Source organism: Malus sylvestris, chromosome 1 (assembly GCF_916048215.2).
Source record: "Malus sylvestris chromosome 1, drMalSylv7.2, whole genome shotgun sequence".
Lineage (NCBI taxonomy): Eukaryota > Viridiplantae > Streptophyta > Magnoliopsida > Rosales > Rosaceae > Malus > Malus sylvestris.
The window spans coordinates 6,698,462-6,718,546 of record NC_062260.1 but is presented as its reverse complement, the minus strand read 5'-3'; positions in this window follow the sequence as shown (position 1 = coordinate 6,718,546).

Here is a 20,085-nt window from a genome sequence, read left to right as displayed (position 1 = left end):
TTGGACATTGACCACGTACAACCTCAGAACATGCCATTTTTAGGCTGAAGCTTGCCATCAAGTTCATCAGAGGTCATGCATTTGTGTGAATCATTATGTAGACACCATTTATTTCAGTAGTTTTATTGTCATAGCCAAACAATTGGGTTACCATTCCAATCGTAATTTGAGTACTTAGTATGTAATTGTAATTTTAGATGAGTTTGGCATTGCATTGTTTCAGCATTCATTATGTATTCTTAATTTTATTACTTAGCATTCAAGGGCCTTTTGTTGCCATTGGTTGTAATTAGCTTGTTAGTCTAATGTTAGTACACTTTGCAATCACATGGTTTCTGTATTGAGCATGTAATTCTTATTTTATTACTTTGCATTCAAGGGCCTTGTGTTGACATTTCTACTTCTAAGGCTTCCTGGTGCCACAATTTATGTGAATGTCCTGTTCATTTCATGAGCATGACGTGTATATGTGATGTGCATGACGTGTACATGCTATGTGCATCATTTGGACATATAATGTCCAGTAACGATTATTGTATTGTATGTAAAAAACCAACATCAGAAATGATAACAAAATTCCATTAATATACGTAGATAACATTGAGCTAATTAAACATTAAGGTCCTTTTTATTTATGAAAACCCACACACGGAATGTCTACATATAACAAAATATGAAGGACCCATAAAAGACTTCAAATTAACTTCAAATTAAATTATTCCTGGTAAGTAGCCCTAACGGCAAGTGCCTTGTAGTAGTTAATGGTCACCCACTTCCCGTTGATATCCACTTTCATTGCATAGCGACGAAATATCTCAAACCCCTCACTAAGTCCCAAATGAAAGCCTTGTTTGTATTGCTTGGCCAAGGCGTGATTGTATGCTTCAGATGACATGAACTTCTCGATCTATTTTGCCGCTAACATCTCCACGGGTCAACGAGCCCTTTTCAATTTCCCCTTCAAGGATGCGATGTTCTTCGCGTGATCTTCCTCATGCTTAGTAATCCTCCCTACAATTGTTTCAAGCTCATACGGCTCAAACGAGCCTATGTCTTCCGTTTGGGGGAAGGAAGGAGGTGAGCATGAATAGGAATAGGAAGAAGAAGATTTATGGGGGGAGGTGATAGGGGACTAAGGGTGGGAACGGGAAGATGAAAGTTTCATTGCTTGAATGTGGTATGGATTTCTTCATTAGAGGGGTGAGAGAATGGAGTGTTTTGTGTTTCCTTATATGCACCCAAAATCAAAAAATGAGATGTCTCGTATGTTTCCCAAAATTAAAAATTGGGCTCAAATTTTGGCGGTGGTTTGAATTTCCCGCTTGGGAAAAATGTGAAAATTTAGTATTTGTAATTTTTGTGCACATTTTATGCATGTCCCATGCACAATACATATGAGTTTTCCATGCATGTACCATGCACATAAAATGCATGTCCTAGGCACATAAAATGCACATGGTATGCATATGATGTGCACAATACATGCACATGATATGTACATATTGTCCAGGTGAATTTCATATATTTTCTTAAGTTCTTTAGTTTTTATAAAAAATTTCTTAACTTCTTTTAAGGATAATTGAAAGCATACACTAAATGGCAAAAAACAGCAGTGGAAGTAGTCATTAATCCCATTTCATTACAACGAGCAGCAATGCATATTACATCAAAGTGATCAGTATTATCTTGATGTGCCAATGTCCCAATTTAAAAAGAAGGACAGTGGTGCAGCAAGTTGGGAAGGTCTCTATAAGTTTCAGCTTTGGAGGACTACACAAAAAAAGGACCTTCACAATCTACAAAAAAAGGTGGCCAATGCCACGCCTAGAACAAACGCCTACGAAGGAGGCTGCGCTTGTTGGTCATGTCGACATCACTGTCCTCATACGAACACCGTTTCAGTTTGTGTTTTAGGAGTTTGACCTTGAAGCGGTTCCTCTGAGCTTGAAGCATGTGGCCGTCCTCGATAGACTTCAACAGCTTAATTCTTACCCTGCATGCCTATTTTTCCTTTTCAATGTCGGCGATTCAAGTCTTGAAAAATGCGGCATGTTCCTTAGCCACGAGGTTTGCCGCATTGAAATCGAAGTTGTTTTTGACTTCGTTCTCGTGGTCAGATTCCCTGATCGGTGTCGTATAATTAGCCATTATTGAACTATTTCATGCGCAGAGGTTAATCTTATGATGAAGTTTGCAATGTGTTAATGTGTGTGTGAGCATGTGTGAAGTTAGTAATGTGAAATATTGTGGTTTAATAGGTGAACAAATACATGATTGCCTATTAAAAGGCAAAAAATTGGCGCCAACAAATTGTTTTGGTCGCTAAGCAAATGATGGATACATTGCGCCAAAAAATACCTTGGTGGGATACTTTCCCCAATTTTTTTAACAAAAAATGTGTGATAAAGAGCAATGTAATGTACGATTTGGAATTCTCCTCAACAATTGGCGGCAAATAGGATGATACTTACCCCATTATTTTAAGGTTTTTTTTTTATTGGAAAAGGCCTTATCCTCATAGTTGTGTAAATCCCAAGCTAAAAAGTGGAAATTGGTTAGCAAAAGTTGGCTTCCATGGTTTGTTTGCAAATGTATTGATTGGCTTCATAACCTGATTGATAAGACAAGGTAGATGAGTTGTACATGAGCTCACCTCTATGTCTTATCCTAACCTATTTGAGGTGTGCATTTGATGTTGTTGATGCACAAAATCAGTGAGGACTTTAGTACAACAGAAAGTGTTAAGTTTGTGACCTTCGCTAGATTGCTCCGGTCACTAGTATGGATAAATATGTAAATGGATAGAGATAGGGAAGCAAACACAAGATGTACGTGGTTCACCCAGATTAGCTACGTCCACGGAGGAGAGGAGTTCTCATTAATTGTGAAGGGTTTACACAAGTACATAGGTTTAAGCTCTCCTTTAGTGAGTACAAGTGAATGATTTAGTACAAATGACATTAGGAAATATTGTGAGAGAATGATCTCTATTTATAGAAGAGAGTTTCTAGTTTCATTCTAACATTGACACGTGTCGTGTTGTGATTAGCTTCTGATGTTGACACGTGTCGCGCTATGATTGGCTTCTGATGTCGACATGTGTCGCGCTATGATTGGCCTCCTGGTTAGAAGGAAATTCTTCTGGGTCCTTGATGGTATAACGTTGACCGATGCTCAGTAGTTTCGGGATTGGTCAAGTATGGTACAAATAGTGCTCCCCTAAGTTCCTGAGTGAGGGAAACTCCTCGGTTGGGGACTTGCAAGATCCAAGCCATTGAGTAATCACGAAACTTCTAAACACCGAAGTATGGTATCATTTTCACTTACCTTATGTGTCTCATACGTAGATGTGGCATCTTCTCTGGAAGTACTTTTCCTCCATCCAGGGTTGGTATCTTTAACCGATGAAGATGCACAAGGTAATGTATCAATTTCACTTGAAGCTTACTTGTAGTTTCGGGCTTGGTCAAGTGCGATACAAAATCCTATAGTAGGAGTTCCCTAAGTCGCCGAGCTATGAGATTTGCTGAAAGAGGTAACAGACAAGGTAAGCAATCAGACTTCCGAGCAAGCAAATTGGATCAGAGGTTCGACTTCGGCTTCCGGTTGATTGTTCTCCTTCTCATTGTGTCGTAAATAGCACCAAGGATAAGGATAAGCAAGTGGAGGAGAGATGATATGAGATACTTTTGCTTTTGAAGAAGTAACTTTCCACAGGCTTATTCTTGAACTAGGCTGGAGGGTTTTCTGGTTTCCTTCAGAGTATAAGGCCGACTCAAGAATTTGAGAGTCAAAACAAGTCCATCAAATCTAGAGTACGTTCGACCTTGATGATATGTGATACTTTTGCTGTTGACAAAGTAGTGGATGTATCGGCACGTGTTCTGTTATGCTTGTCTCCACATGCTTCCTTGTATCATTCTCACTTGCCCTATCTGTTCCTCAGACAGATGTGGTATCTTCTCTGGAAGCATAAGATGTTGAAGATGAGTACTCGAGAGCAATGCCAGGTAAGTAATCAGGGAAAGGGTTCCAGGCAGTCAGTTCCTGACTGGAAGCTTGATTCCAAGTGCTGACTGATTGCTTTCTTTCTCATTGTCTTGCAAGTAAGAACAAGGCCAAAGGAAAAGACAGGGAAAAAACATGATATGGGATACTCTTGCTTTTACTCTTGCTCTGGTGTGGCTTGTTTACAGAGGTATTATCGGGAAGAAAAGAAGTTGAGTATTTTGAGAGACTTCGTTGGGAATGCCCTCTTAGATATGAGGAAGGGTTGAGCATTTTTGCAGGTCTGCCTGTCCGTGAAGGATGGAGGTCGACATATATAGGAGTCTCCCTAACAACAAGTAGTAATGCTATTCCTTTACCCTTTTTGGTCGTAGCAATGTAGTGGGAGCTGCAAGCTTCACGTGTTTTAACTTTGTCAGAGCATTTTGAAAAAGTGGTATATGGTATCTGGAAAGCTGATGTTGCGTGTGAAGATTGCAGACAAGCTTTATCCAAGGAAATCTGGCTCTCGAAGTTCGGAGAGCGATGCCTCTTCGATTTTTGAACAAGCAATCTCGTCTGGGATCTGGCTCTCGAGATTCGGAGAGTGGTGCCTCTTCGATTTTTGAGAAAGTAATCTTGTTGGGAGTCTGGCTCTTGAGATTCGGAGAGTGGTGTCTCTTCGATTTTTGAAAAGGTAATCCTGTGGAGAGTCTGGCTCTCGAGATTCGGAGGGCGGTGCCTCTTCGATTTTTAAGCAAGTAATAATGTGATTCCTTTACCCTTCTTGGTTATAGCAATGTAGTGGGAGCTGCAAGCTTCACATGCTTTAACTTTGTCATAGCCCTTTGAAAAAGTGGTCTGTGGTATCTGGAAAGCTGATGTTACGTGTGAAGATTGCAGACAAGCTTTATCCAAAGAAATCTGGCTTTCGAAGTTCGGAGAGTGGTGTCTTTTCGATTTTTGAACAAGCAATCGTGTCGGGGATCTGGCTCTCGAGATTCAGAAAACGGTGCCTCTTCGATTTTTGAGAAAGCAATCCTGTTGGGAGTCTGACTCTCAAGATTTGGAGAGCAGTGTCGCTTCGATTTTTGAGAAAGTAATCGTGATAGGAGTCTGGCTCTCGAGATTCAGAGAGTGGTTCCTCTTCGATTTTTGAGCAAGCAATCTTGTTGGGAGTGTTTTCTTAAATGTGAGTAAAGGTTAGGCATTTTTGCCAGTTTGCCTTGCCACGGAGCACAAAGGTTGACACACATTAGGACTTTCTAGTTATCAAGCAGTGGTGTTGTTCCTTTACCCTTGTGGGTAATAGTAGGGTAGCTGGACCTTTAAAATTTATGTGTCTAAACTTTGACAGAGATCTTTGACAAAGTTATCTGTGGTACCCGAGGAGCTGATGTTGCGTGTGGAAAGTGGTGCCTCTTTGAAATCCGGAGAGTGATGCCTCTTCGAAATCCGGAGAGTGGTGCCTCTTCGATTTTTGAATCAACGGCCCTATTGCCCTTTCTTTTATAAGGGCACCAATTGTGTGCAAGAAGTACATTCAGAGAGTTATTGCTTGTAAGAATTTTCCCCTTACTTCAAAGATTTATTGCACCTCATTTCTCCTTCATCATTTTTGAGAATGTCTGGCCCATCCGACCGTCGTTTTAACTTGAACTTTGGTGAAGAGGCAGCCATGCCTTCTCAAGACAACAAATGGCGCCCATCATTCTTATCCCCTATTGGTCCTCTTACCGTTGGGGACTCTGGGATGAAGAATGATATGATCGCTGCGGTGGTGGCCAGGAACCTTCTCACTTCCAAAGATAACAGACTACTATCCAAATGGTCTGATGAGTTGGCTGTTAAGGATTCTCTGGCTCTCAGTGTTCAGTGTGCAAGTTCTGTGTCTAATATGGCCTAACGCCTATTTGCTCGAACCCGCCAAGTTGAATCATTGGCGGCTGAAGTGATAAGTCTAAAACAGGAGATCAGAGAGCTCAAGCATGAGAATAAACAGTTGCACATGTTCGCACATGATTATGCTACAAACATGAAGAGAAAGCTCGACCAGCTGCAGGAATCTGATGGTCAGATTTTACTTGATCATCAGAGGTTTGTGGGTTTGTTCCAAAGGCATTTATTGCCTTCGTCTTCTAGGGTTGTACCGCGTAATGAAGCTCCAAATGATCAACCTTCGGTGCCTCCTCCTTCTGGGGTTCCGCCTGGTACTGAGGCTCCGAATGATCAACATCTGGTGCCTCCTCTTTCTAGGGCTCTGCCGACTGCTGAGACTTCTCCTGAGCAATCTTTGTGAAGGCTCCCTCTTGTTTGTTTATTTTGATTCATGTATATGTACATATTTGTAACTTATCGGAGATATCAATAAACAAGCTTTGCTTCATTTCAACGTATTGTGTTAAATACACCAAGACCTTCTTCACTAAGTTCTTTGAATTTTTCCTTTTGTTGAAGCTTGTATGTTGAAGCTTTGTGAGTGAAGCATGTAGGTTGAGGTAGTGCTCCCTTAATTTCCCGAGTGAGGAAAACTTCTTGTTTGGAGACTTGAAAAATCCAAGTCACTGAGTGGTCGTGAGACTTCCGAGTATCAAGGTGCAGTAGCATATAGTAGGAGTCCCCCAAGTCTCCGGTTGAGGGAGTTGACGAATGAGGCCTTTCCTTTCTAAGTGGTAGCCCAAAACTCATTCTTCATATATATTTGTTATGAAAGTTGTTATGCCCAAAGAAGAGGAGGCCTAGGCAATTTGTTTTTTTTCGAATTTTTGAATTTCCGAATTTTTGAATTTTTGAATTTTCGAAATTCCAAATATATATATATATATATATATATATTTTAAAGCTTTGTAGGTGAAGCTTTGAGGTTGAAGCTTTGTTGGGCACCATGAATTGATTTTGCTTCACACTATCTTGATTAAGATAGTGTGAAGCTTTTGTGTTGAAGCTTTGTAGGTGAAGCTTTTGTAGGTCAAGCATTTGTGGGTCAAGCTTTTTTAGGTGAAGCTTTTGTGGGTCAAGTTTTTGTGGGTGAAGCTTTTGTAGGTGAAGCTTTTGTAGGTCAAGCTTTTGTGGGTCAAGCTTTTGTGGGTAAAGCTTTTGTAGGTCAAGCTTTTGTGGGTAAAGCTTTTGTGGGTCAAGCTTTTGTGGGTGAAGCTTTTGTAGGTGAAGCTTTTGTGGGTGAAGCTTTTGTAGGTCAAGCTTTTGTGGGTCAAGCTTTTGTAGGTCAAGCGTTTGTGGGTCAAGCTTTTGTAGGTCAAGCTTTTGTGGGTAAAGCTTTTGTAGGTGAAGCTTTTGTAGGTGAAGCTTTTGTGTTGAAGCTTTTGTGGGTGAAGCTTTTGTGTTGAAGCTTTTGTAGGTGAAGCTTTGGAGTTGAAGCTTTGTAGGTGAAGCTTTGGAGTTGACGCTCTTTTTTTGGGTACCATGAATTGATTTTGCTTCACACTATCTTGATCAAGATAGTGTGAAGCTTTTGAGAATTTGTAGCTGTCCTCCATTGATGAAGCTTTTGTTGGTGAAGCTTTGGAGTTGAAGCTTTGTTGGTGAAGCTTTGGAGTTGAAGCTTTGTAGGTGAAGCTTTGGAGTTAAAGCTTTTGTTGGGTACCATGAATTGATTTTGCTTCACACTATCTTGATCAAGATAGTGTGAAGCTTTTGAGAATTTGTTGTTGTCCTCCATTGATGAAGCTTTTGTTGGTGAAGTTTTGGAGTTGAAGCTTTGTAGGTGAAGCTTTGGAGTTGAAGCTTTTGTTGATGAAGCTTTGGAGTTGATGCTTTTGTTGGGTACCATGAATTGATTTTGCTTCACACTATCTTGATCAAGATAGTGTGAAGCTTTTGAGAATTTGTAATTGTCCTCCATTGATGAAGCTTTGTTGAATTTCCTTTTTTTTTTTTTTTTTTTTTTTTTGGGAAACTAGAAATTTGAAAATGTGGGAGAGACAACATATACAAATTTTGCTTCCACACTGCTGAGCAAGAGATTGTGATGTAAGCCACACCTTGTAGTAGTCGAAGGTTTGGATAAACCATATAAATTGAATTTGCTTTGAAGGTCTGAGAATTGTAGTTGCCCTCCATTGATGAAGCTTTTGTTGGCACCATAAATTGGTTTTGCTTCACACTGTCTTGATTAAGAGTGTGTGAAGCTTTTAAGAATTGTGGTTGAACTCCTTTGATGAAGCTTTTGTTGGCGCCATAAATTGGTTTTGCTTCACACTGTCTTGATCAAGAGTGTGTGAAGCTTTTGAGAATTGTGGTTGCCCTCCTTTGATAAAGCTTTTGTTGGCACCATAGATTGGTTTTGCTTCACACTATCTTGATCAAGAGTGTGTGAAGCTTTTGAGAATTGTGGTTGTCCTCCATTGATGAAGCTCTTGTTGGCACCATAAATTGGTTTTGCTTCACACTGTCTTGATTTAGAGTGTGTGGAGCTTTTGAGAATTATGGTTGAACTCCTTTGATGAAGCTCTTGTTGGCACCATAAATTGGTTTTCCTTCACACTATCTTGATCAAGAGTGTGTGAAGCTTTTGAGAATTGTGGTTGCCCTCCATTGATGAAGTTCTTGTTGGCACCATAAATTGGTTTTGCTTCACATTGTCTTGATCAAGAGTGTGTGAAGCTTTCTACGAGTTGTAGTGTTTGCATTGTTACAGAGGGAAAATGTTTGAAGCAGATGCAAGAGAGCTGAATAGCTTGATCTTCGTATGCCATGCACTGAAGTTGCTGTTTGCTTGCAATAAGACTTTGTTGGTGACTATAACTCTTGTTTGGCATAAGTGCTCCCCTAGTTGAGTTGTCAAGCTTGAGGGTTTTTGATTATTTGTGAGCCGAACAAACCGCCACTTCGGCCCATACATGGATCGAATTTCAAGTCTCCAGCCAAAAGACTCTCTTGACTGAAAACTTGGGGGACTACACTGTGTACCACATATTGGGCCTTAATTGGGCCTCATGAAAAATACTTGGGGGACTTAGCCCATTATTTATGTATTGAGGAGTGAGCCATTTTTCTATAAAAGGGACTTCCTCACTTTCATTAGAGAGCACCCATTATTCATGTACTGAGGAGCGAGCCTTTATTTTATAAAAGGGACTCCCTCACCATCATTAGAGCAACATCAACTCTAAATTCATGTACTGAGGAGCGAGCCCCTATTTTATAAAAGGGACTCCCTCACTTTCATTAGAAAGCACTCATGAAAAATACTTGGGGGACGTAGCCCATCACTTATGTATTGAGGAGCGAGCCCTTATTTTATAAAAAAGACTCCCTCACCTTCGTTAGAGAGCAACGCCGCCAGCTGAGCAACCGCCTCGCCGCGAGCATCACTCCTAACCCATCACTTATATATTGAGGAACGAGCCTTTATTCTATAAAAGGGACTCATTCATCACCATTAGAGAGCATTGCCGCCTACTGAGCAACCGCCTCGCCGCGAGCATCAACTCTAGCCCATCATTTATGTATTAAGGAGCGAGCCCTTATTCTATAAAAGGGACTCCCTCACCTTCAAGCGCCACAAGTCGAGCCAACCAAGGCAACATAAGCCACAAGCCGAGCAACCTCGCAACATGTGCTGCTTCTAGTTGAGCATCATTTCAGATTGAGCACCGCTTCATTTCGAACATCAGTTCAAGACAACATTTAGTTACTTCGGCCCACACATGGACTGAATTTCAAGTCTCCAGCCAAAAGACTCTTTTGACTGAAGACTTGGGGGACTACTGTTTATACTATATTTAGGGCCTTGTATTTAGATCTCGTACAAATACTCGAGGGACTTAAATGTAATTATATGATAAAGGAAGGGGCAAATATGTAATGAGTGAGGAGTCCTTATTCTATAAAAGGACCCCTCACCCTCACAATTAGGGGAGGCCAATTCCTAGGCCTGAGATCCCCTCTCTCACCCTCAAAAGCTCTCAAAAGCTCTCACCCTCTCCCTCTCTATTATCTCAAAGAAATACAATACAATCAGTGTGGACGTAGCCCAAACCTTGGGGTGAACCACGATACATCTTGTGTCATTTACGTTTATTGCAGATTCACGGTCGGATTTACGTTGTTCCAAGACCTCCGGTTTTGTGCATCAACAAATGTAAATGTGTAAGATGTCCTTTCTTCTCATATCAACTCATAAATGTATAATAATAATATGTTGTAAAAAAAGAGTTTAATTAGGGTTATATTTGGCCACTTAATTTGACCCAATGGGTTTTTCACCCACATCATGGTAGACTTGTATAAATATCCTTTTTCACATAGACCCCATCCCATTCAGTGTGGGTTATAAACATGACAACTGAATATCCTTCTTATTTGCAGAACAAATGCACGACTTAATGGATGCATATTATATGCACAACCTATGCATAAGGAGCTGCTTCTACCATTTAAAAAAAAAAAAAAAACACACCTTAATCCAAATATATCATGGCATGCAAATTATTGGGACACCCTATGCAAGGAAAATAATCATGTGGTGTTGGGGATATCAACAAGTTCCCTGCAAGTCCGTTGGTTATGACCAAGCTTCCAATAATGCTTTCATTTTCGATTGACTATATCTTTTCCTTGGGATGGGATATGTCGCTTGTTGGGTCTCTCGGCCAGTACATTCCCTATCGAAGGTAGGACTAACGTGCGTTCGGCTACACATTTTGCATTCCATTGCAGAGCGAGGAATACGGAGTATATGGAATCAGAATAGGCTACTTCCCATGTTGTACGATTGTAGTAAATCGATGCCAACTTATAGAAGTTGTAGTTTGCAAATAAGCAAGCTGCAATGGTGTGTTTGCAGGGCAATTGCTCATGATCAAATTTCCGGCAAGTGCAAGTCTTGTTATGTATATCGACCACGATTTCACTATCCGCATGGTAAACATTAAACTCGATGTTGCTTACTTTATGGACACACATGTGCCTTGCATCTTGTACCATTTTCTTAATTTTTTTCTCACCGAGGCTGGGGCATAATGTGGTAGTGGTCATATACACTATATCCTGCCTTCGACAAAACCATTTTTGCAACACCGCCCCTAATGAAATTGATCAAGTATGGACAGCTCCCTCACAAAGCGTAACATCGCATTAATGTTCTCGGCAATGATAGTGGTCATTACATTGTACCTCTTTCCATTCATTCAAGCCCGCAACCACTTCTCCATGCCCACATCATTTAGGTACTTTGCTACCAAGTCTCTCACCTTGATGAAGTGTGTCGAACTCGGCACATGAATATGATTTAGTTGCCTTGTAATAGTGGTAGAAAAAGTTATCATTCTTTTTTAGGTGAAACTTGGCCTTAATAATCCCTTTCAAGTGATACATGCATAAATATTTAGCTTTTTTGAAAACCTTATTGACCACGTTTGCGATGCTTGCATTGTGGTCCGAAATTATAATCAAATTCGGTATATCCTCAATCACTCCATGGAGTTTCTTGAAAAACCACTCCTAGCAATCATTGTTCTTTGTGTTGCCTATGTCAAAAGCAAAGGGTAGATGTTGTTTTTGCAGTCGAATGCTGTCGCGACTAAGAGGACACTTTTGTACTTTGACTTCAAGTGAGATGCATCAACCGCAATAACTGGCCGCATCCATGACAAGAAACCCCTTACTGACGCACCGATTGTGAAGAAGAAGTACCAAAAATGATGGTCTCCGTCGGTTAGAATGGCTGTCTAGCTACCCGGATTTAGCCTCTCAAGTTGTACTCCAAAAAAAATGCTTGTCACTATTGTCCCCAATAAACACAAGTTTGTTGTTGGAAATATGCCCTGAAAGTCAATCTTTGGAAGAAACCTTTCAGGACAATAAATGGATGTATAGATGGCTCTTATACATCAAATGGCAAAGATACTATTTAGGACTATCTCTATAAACGATATATGTCCTAAATGGTGAATCCATGGACAATGGATCGATTGAAGAAGTAATCTAATGAAGTTAGACTACAGAGACCTTATTCACATAACCATTATGTACAAAAGGTTCCTGGTCATAGGATTGTCGGAGGGATACTAACAATGCATAGACCGATACATACTATGTACGCTTCAATTAGAAGGATGGAAAGTCTCATCCCATTCGTGTAGTGACACTAAGACAAGTATGTAAGTGCTCATTAAGGGAATGAGTTCACTGAACACAATCGAACGAGAGTACTTGCATGGAGGTCTACTCATATGTCAAGCAAGTAACTCTAATGGTTAGAATAATGTAAGTAGTCCTTTGACCTAAGGCATCGTAGTTGTCTTGTGGTTAGGTCCTTGATCTTTGATTATGTCAAAGTCACTCCATTCGCGGGTGTCCACGGCATAGTTGGGGTTAAGCCACTTAGCCATGGAGGCAAGTAAATGCGCAACAAGGGATCTCTAATCCTCGTTATGAGAGGAAGAATACTCTAAGATATGATTCGGGAATCTTCGGCCGAAGTATCGAGCGTAATAAAGGAAAGCGTTCCTATATGACTCAATTGAATCATATAACATGGAATAATCACATTAGGGGTTTGACATAATATATCCATACCCTAATAATGTGATTGAGAGTATTGTATTAAAGAATGATCGAATTACATTGTAATTCCAACTGAATAGGTTCTCCGAACAAATTCTACATTAGCTTGGGTAGCCATGATATATGGTTAGATGTCACTCATGGCTTGTGAGTTCTTCTAGATGATTAAATGTAGTCGTGAAAGAAGAAGGTGAATTAAAAGTAAGTTTTAATTCACTAAGTGATTGGATTAAATATAATCAATTGGATTGGTGCCAATCACCTCACTGCCTTGCTAATTAGAACCTAAAATGATTGTACACCGATACACTCTTGTAGTGAGTAACTAATGGATGATGGAAATAATTAATTGGATTAATTAAGTGTTGTGATTAATTAGAAACTCTAAAGAAATCATAAAAGCGATATAAGATCGTTTTGGGCTTAAAGAAAAGTTCGGGTTAATATGGGCCCATTAAGCCCAAACCCATTGGGCTTTTATTTAAGCATATGATGACTTGAAATAATAAAAGCCCAAAGCCCACACAACACTAAAGGGGGCCGGCCAAATAAAGGGAAAGGGAGAGAGAGAGGAAGTCAAGTTGTTGACTTGTTTCTTTGTATTATAAAAGGAACTTTATAGTGAAAAATTGATTAGGGTTTTGTGTGTTGTTTTTCACAAAAGGAAGAAAACATCTCTCTCTCTAAAACCACACAAGGCCGGCCACCATAAGGGAGATTTAGCTAATCATCTTCTCTCCCTTTTGGTTATTCCTCCATCCATCTCACTACACTAGTGGGTGTGGATCTTTAGAGGTCTTCTACTTTGGAGACTAAAGGAGAACCAAGGAGCACTCATTCTAACAAAGTGGAGGAGGCAAGGAGGGAGGCTAGACTCAAGGAGTTCAAGGAACAAAGGGCTTGGAGGTGGTCCATCCTTGGTCTAAAGTCTAGATCAAGAGGTATAAAACTAAAGCTACACTTTGTTCTTCACTAAAATGTTTTGATGCATCTTATATAAACCTATGCATCTTGAAGGGGATTTGCATGACTATAGCTTTGATATTATGTGATAACATGCTTCCGTTGCTTTCGTATATAAATTTTGAATTGTATATGCATGCTAGTCACTAGAAATCCCACATAAATCTCATATTTTCCCTTCATTTGTTTGCATGGGACCCCATTGGAATTGAGTAGGCAAGAGTAACCATGTCAGCACCACAACGCGATATTCGAAACAATCTAAAAAAACTTAAGCAATTTTATAGATTTAGACACAACGATTCATTTCTCTTCACCGCCTATGTACGTTTTTTCCTTATCGGATGTAACCCACCTCCCACTATGACAAATCATTATAGGTACTTCCCCCATGTTTTGTTCCACAAACCTGAAATTACACATAACATAGGTGCATCAGAACTAGTAAACAATCGCGGTTGTGATATTAAAGTACAGACAAGCACACCATGTGCATAATATATGCCCAACCTAGGGACAAAATATGTTTAACATATACACACCATATGCACACCACGGAAAAAATTGGTCAAATATGTGGAATACGACACTTCAAACAGAAATTAGAGCATACCCACAATATACATAAATCATTGATATAGAAATTTGGAAATAAACACCCTACCTTAGTACCCTCGAAAACCGAGCACAAATGTGCTTACCGAACCTTTAATCGCAGGAAGAGATGGAATTTTAGTCGGTAGAAGAATTTCTTGTGTTTGGCAATGGAAGAACTTTTTCTGCTAACATATAAACAAGAAAGGGGAAAATGGCAAGAACAAGGCAAACCTTGGAACAATGAGATATGGGCCTAGGGATTATCTTAACCACCTCACCTTTAGGTCTCGTCACCTTTATTGTCAACTTGGGTTCCCTCCAAAATAAAAAAACCATGTACAAAGAAAGGAAACCTACAAAGGTCCCTCAATAATAATAATATATTATAAAGGTAATGGGTTTTGTTTGGGTACTTAGTGATATGTTACCTTGTATAGAAGGTAAAGAATGGGAATACTTTTTCCTTCCCACAAATTGGAAGCAACATTGAAGTTGGGACAAAAAAGCACTGCTACGGATTCTTACAGTCTTTGATCCACATCATGCTACAAAGGCATTCCACTTCTTAGATAGCCAAAAGAATTCACAACACATAATGTCCAAGTAAAAGCATGAGACTGAGGGTTTTAATGCCGAGTTAAAAATCATGGTACAACCTTGTTTTGCTAACTATTATATGGTGATAATAGTGTTGTGGAATGTATTTGCTAACTATTATACGATAATAAACAATAAGGACTATGTATGTTTGTTATTTGAGCCATATTTATACCATACTTGACCAATTCGGAAACTACTGAGCACCGGTCAACATTATACCGTCAAGGACCCAGAAGAGTTTCCCTCCAACCAGAAGGCTAATCACAGCGCGACATGTGTTGACATCAGAAGCCAATCATAGCGCGACGCGTGTCAACATCATAAGCCAATCACAATACGACACGTGTCAATGTCAGAATGAAACTAGAAACTCTCTTCTATAAATAGAGATCATTCTCTCATAATATTTCCTAATGTCATTTGTACTAAATCATTCACTAGTACTCACAAAAGGAGGGCTTGAATCTATGTACTTGTATAAACCCTTCACAATTAATGAGAACTCCTATACTCCGTGGACGTAGCCAATCTGGGTGAACCAAGTACATCTTGTGTTTACTTCACTGTCTCTATCCATTTACATACTCCGTGGACGTAGCCAATCTGGGTGAATCAAGTACATCTTGTGTTTGCTTCACTGTCTCTATCCATTTACATACTTATCCACACTAGTGACCATAGCAATCTAGCGAAGGTCACAAACTTAACACTTTCTGTTGTACCAAAGTCCTCACTGATTTTGTGCATCAACATTTGGCACCGTCTGTGGGAAACGACACTTATTCCCACTCTATTTAGCTTTGTCAAGCTGATTTCCACCATTCGTACACTCTCTTTTGACCAGGCATCCCTCTCCAACATGGGGAGCAAAGGAAGCCACATCACACAGAATGACACCCCTCTTGCACCTAGTGCGAAGCAATGAAAGAAGGAAGGAAATAGGGTTGCTCTTCAAGCTAAAGTCGATGAGCTAGAAGCTCAGAACAACAAGATAGCAATGAAGAATGAGGTCCTCCAGGAGCAGTATGAGAAGCTCTTTGAGACACTCCACGAAACTAGGCGTACTCAAGCACGCGAGCTCGTTACCCTTGTGGACATCAACCATCATCTGGATGCCCCCCAACACGGAGGGTCACCTTCCTTCGACATGGGTATCCTTGATGAAGAGCGAGCTAATCATCAAAACATTGATCAACATGAGACTTCTCTCAACCCAGCTGCTTCGACCCGAAGCAGGAGAAGTGGAGGAAGATACCTCTTTACAGAAGGGTTGGAAGGATAGAAAGCCATTTATCGTGACTGCCGAGACTTTCTAAAGCAACATCGAGAGAATCCCCTCCACATATGCTCGAAGATCAATGACCCAAGGGTTTCTGAAAGACTCGGTCCCCTCTCACGACCCAGGCCAGCTGCCAATCTAGGGAAGGAATGATAGGTCCCAAAGGAACATGAAGGTACATGAGACTCTGAGGTATTCCGACAGACTCGCCCTAGAAGTCAGTACGGCGAGTCCAAGGAAAAATCACACACCCTTGCTCAAACTTTCTTACTTCCAAGAGGCGATGAAGACTTACGAAAGAAAATCCCAGTGGTACATGACTCCACTTAAGACCCCTTATCTTACAGCTCCTTGAGAAAGTAAACAAGTTGAAGGCCGAACGTTAGGTCGAGATACATGCCTGGAACCATCCCAGGCCTAGCCCTATCATAAGGAGGATCCTCGACACCCCCTTCAAGCGAAGACAAAACAAAAGTTTGGTTTACAACTCTATATTGGAAGGAGGACCCAATTGAGCACATTAACCTCTTTGAGTCTACCATGGCATATCGGATGCACAACGATGAAGAGCGATGTCTTCTCTTCCCCTCCACCCTCTCTGGTGGAGTTCTAAACTGGTATTGCCGTCTTCCACCTAAGATAGTAGACTCATTTGAGGAATTGAGGAAACTGTTTGTCTCTCAACATATCTTCCAGACCGATCGCTTGCATTCTGCAGATGACTTGTACACTATTTGCCAGAAGTCGGACGAGTCATTACGAGAGTATGCCGGTCGTTTCAGCCATGAGTATTCTCGATGCGCTGAGGCAGATGACAAGACCGCCCTCAAGGCCTTCACGACAGGCCTACGTGATTGTTTCTTCAAGTACATGATCAATGCCAACACTTGGAAGACTTACTCTGAGGTGATAGCATAGGCTTATAACCATGCTTCCGCTGAGGCAAGGACATATCAAGGGAAACCCCCAACTACCACCCCTTATCAGCAAGTAGGGAGTGGAAGCCAGATCTAACCAAATGGGAAGACCTCGACCTTCCAAACGGCAGCAGTGCCTTCCCCTGCCTTACTTAATACTTTGCCAAGTCAACAGACATATCAATCTCAGGGCAAAAGGAAAGATTTCCATCCTCATTAGTCTCATTTTAGTAAAAGGAGTAAGGGACAGTACCATGATAACCAACGGTATCGCCATGATAATCCCCGACCCTAGGCAGTCAACACAGTGGGTCAAACACGTGTTAGGACAACCCTTACCCCGAGGTATGAGGCATACATACCTTTGAACGCCACATGCATGGCCATTTACCCCAGCATAGCACACCTGATACCGAAGCCAAAGCTGATGCTCCAAGATTACAAGCCCACGAAGAACATGGGCACGTTTTGCTGCTACCACGAGCATAACGGCCATTACGGCGAGAAGTGTATCACTCTTCGTGATCATATTGAAGCTTTGGCACGTGAAGGAAAAATTGATCAATTCCTCTTTCACCCTCAAAGGGGTAACCGTAACCAATGCTAGGTGAATGTGATATATTCCATAAGTGATGGCACACCCATATCTAAATCTTCTAACAGGGCCATGAAAAATAGTGAATGAGCTTTAAGGTCTGGTCACCAAGTGTTTCACGTGGAAGACATCAGGGGAGGTAAGTATTAAAAGCCTAACTGGGATCCAATATGTTTCTACCCTGAAGAAGAAAGATGTATCATTTACCCTCATAACGACCCACTGATCGTGGAAGCTCACATAGCCAACTTTGAAGTACGACGAATCCTGGTAGACACAGGGGCTTCGGTCAATACCATATTTGCTGAAGCTTTCAGGGCACTTAATGTAGCTGAACACTTGCTCGATCGCTCGATTTCCTCTCTGATAAGCTTCTACGGTGATATCGTGCAACCTTTGGGGAGCATACACTTACCTTTCACCATTGGTACAGGCCCTTACATAATTACCATTACCACTAACTTCCTGGTGGTTGATTGCCCAACGACATACATTGTCATCTTCGGACGCACATGCATCAATGATTTCAAGGCCATGGTATCCACACATATTTGTTAATGAAATTTCCAACCCCCTATGGCAATGGTTACATCAGAGAAGTTCAACTTAGTGCACTATTATGTTACAACACTTCGATCAAGCAACAGCACATGCCTGTGCCCAAACCCTTTCTATACATGACCAAGTCATAAAGACCAGCCCAGACGAAGCCAACTTTGATCTTCATAGTGGCAACAGTTAACCCGACGATCCTCGAGATGACTCTTTCACCCAGCAAGCACAACCCGCTGAAGAGTTGGAGAAGGTCTTTATTTCAAAAGATTATCCGGATCGCATGGTGAAGATTGGCACCACCTTGTCACCACCCATTCGATTGGCATTGATCTCTTTTTTGCAAGAGAACACTGAGGTCTTCACCTGGTCATACGAGGACATGCCAGGCATCTCTCCCGATATCATCTGTCATCGCTTAAGTATTGTCCTTGTTAAGAAGAATCCGACCAAGGAAAGTCTCTTGCTCCAAAAGATCTTGTGGAGAATGTGTGTTAATTACATCGACCTAAACAAAGAATGCCCGAATGATAGCTTTACTCTTTCTCTCATAGATAGACTTATAGACTCTACGGCAGGGTGTGAACTCCTGAGCTTCAAGGATGCTTACTCAGGATACAACCAAATCCTCATGAACCTTCCGGACCAAGAACACATAACCTTCACTACTGATAGAAGACTATATTGCTATAAAGTCATGCCCTTCGGCCTAAAGAATGTAGGAGCAACTTATCAGAGACTGGTAAATTCAATGTTCGCCGAACAGATTAGGAAGAACATGGAAGTTTACATTGATGATATGCTAGTCAAGAGTAAACACGCTGACTAACACATCACCAACCTATATGAAACTTTCACCATTCTGAAGAGGTATTAAATAAGGTTAAACCCCAACAAATGTGCCTTCGGTGTAGGCTCTTGCAAATTCTTCGGCTTCATGATAAGTCAACGAGGCATTGAGGCTAATCCCGAGAAGATCAAAGCAATCATCGACATGAAGGAAACGGTAACTTCAAAAGACATCCAAAGCCTTACTGGCAAGTTGGCAGCCTTAACTAGGTTCATCTCTAAGGCCACAGACAAATGTGCTCATTTCTTCAAAACACTTAAGGGAAGTAAGAAGTACATTACATGGACTGATGAATGTGCTGAGGCATTCAAGAACCTCAAGGACTACATGAGTAAAGCCCCTATTCTCTCCAAACCTGAGGTTGGTGACACTCTCATTATCTATCTGTCGGTATCGGCTTTAGTAGTAAGTTTCATTCTTATTCGAAAGGATGGTAATGTCGAACGGCCTGTTTACTACGCTAGCAAGACCTTACAAGATGCGGAGACACAATACTCCAACATTGAGAAATTGGCTCTAGCATTGGTTATGTCTGCTCGAAAACTTCGCCCTTACTTCCAAGCACACTTCATCATCGTGCTTACCAATCATCATCTTCGACAGATACTCCAAAGTCCTGACACTTCTGGGCGAATGTCAAATGGGCGATAGCATTGGGTGACTTTGACATCTCCTACCAACCAAAGCCAGCTGAGAAGGGCTAAGCAGTAGCATACTTCATCGCCGGCTTCATGTATCTTGTTAACATTGTTTCTACACCCAAATAAGTGGTTTCATTACCCTCGGAAGCTCAGAAAATATAACCAACAACCCCAGCATGGAGTCTATATGTTGATGGCTCATCCAACCAACAGGGTTGTGGAGCAGGACTAGTCCTTACGACCCCTAAAAAAATGGCGATGGAGTATGCTCTTCGTTTCAAATTCAAGGCGGCAAACAATGAGGTCGAATATGAAGCCCTCCTAGCAGGCTTACGTTTGGCCAAACACCTTGGGGTTAAACGAATTGATATCTTCAGTGACTCCTAATTGGTGGTTAACCAAGTCACCAACAACTTTGATGCTAAGGATAGCTCCATGGCAGCATATCTGGCACAAACACAATTGTTGCTCAAGCACTTCCACTACCAGATCACCCAAATTCCTCGAACGGCAAACAGTCATGCAGATGCTTTGGCTCGCCTCGCCTCAGCAGTGGAAGACAAGATTGGGAGAAAAAT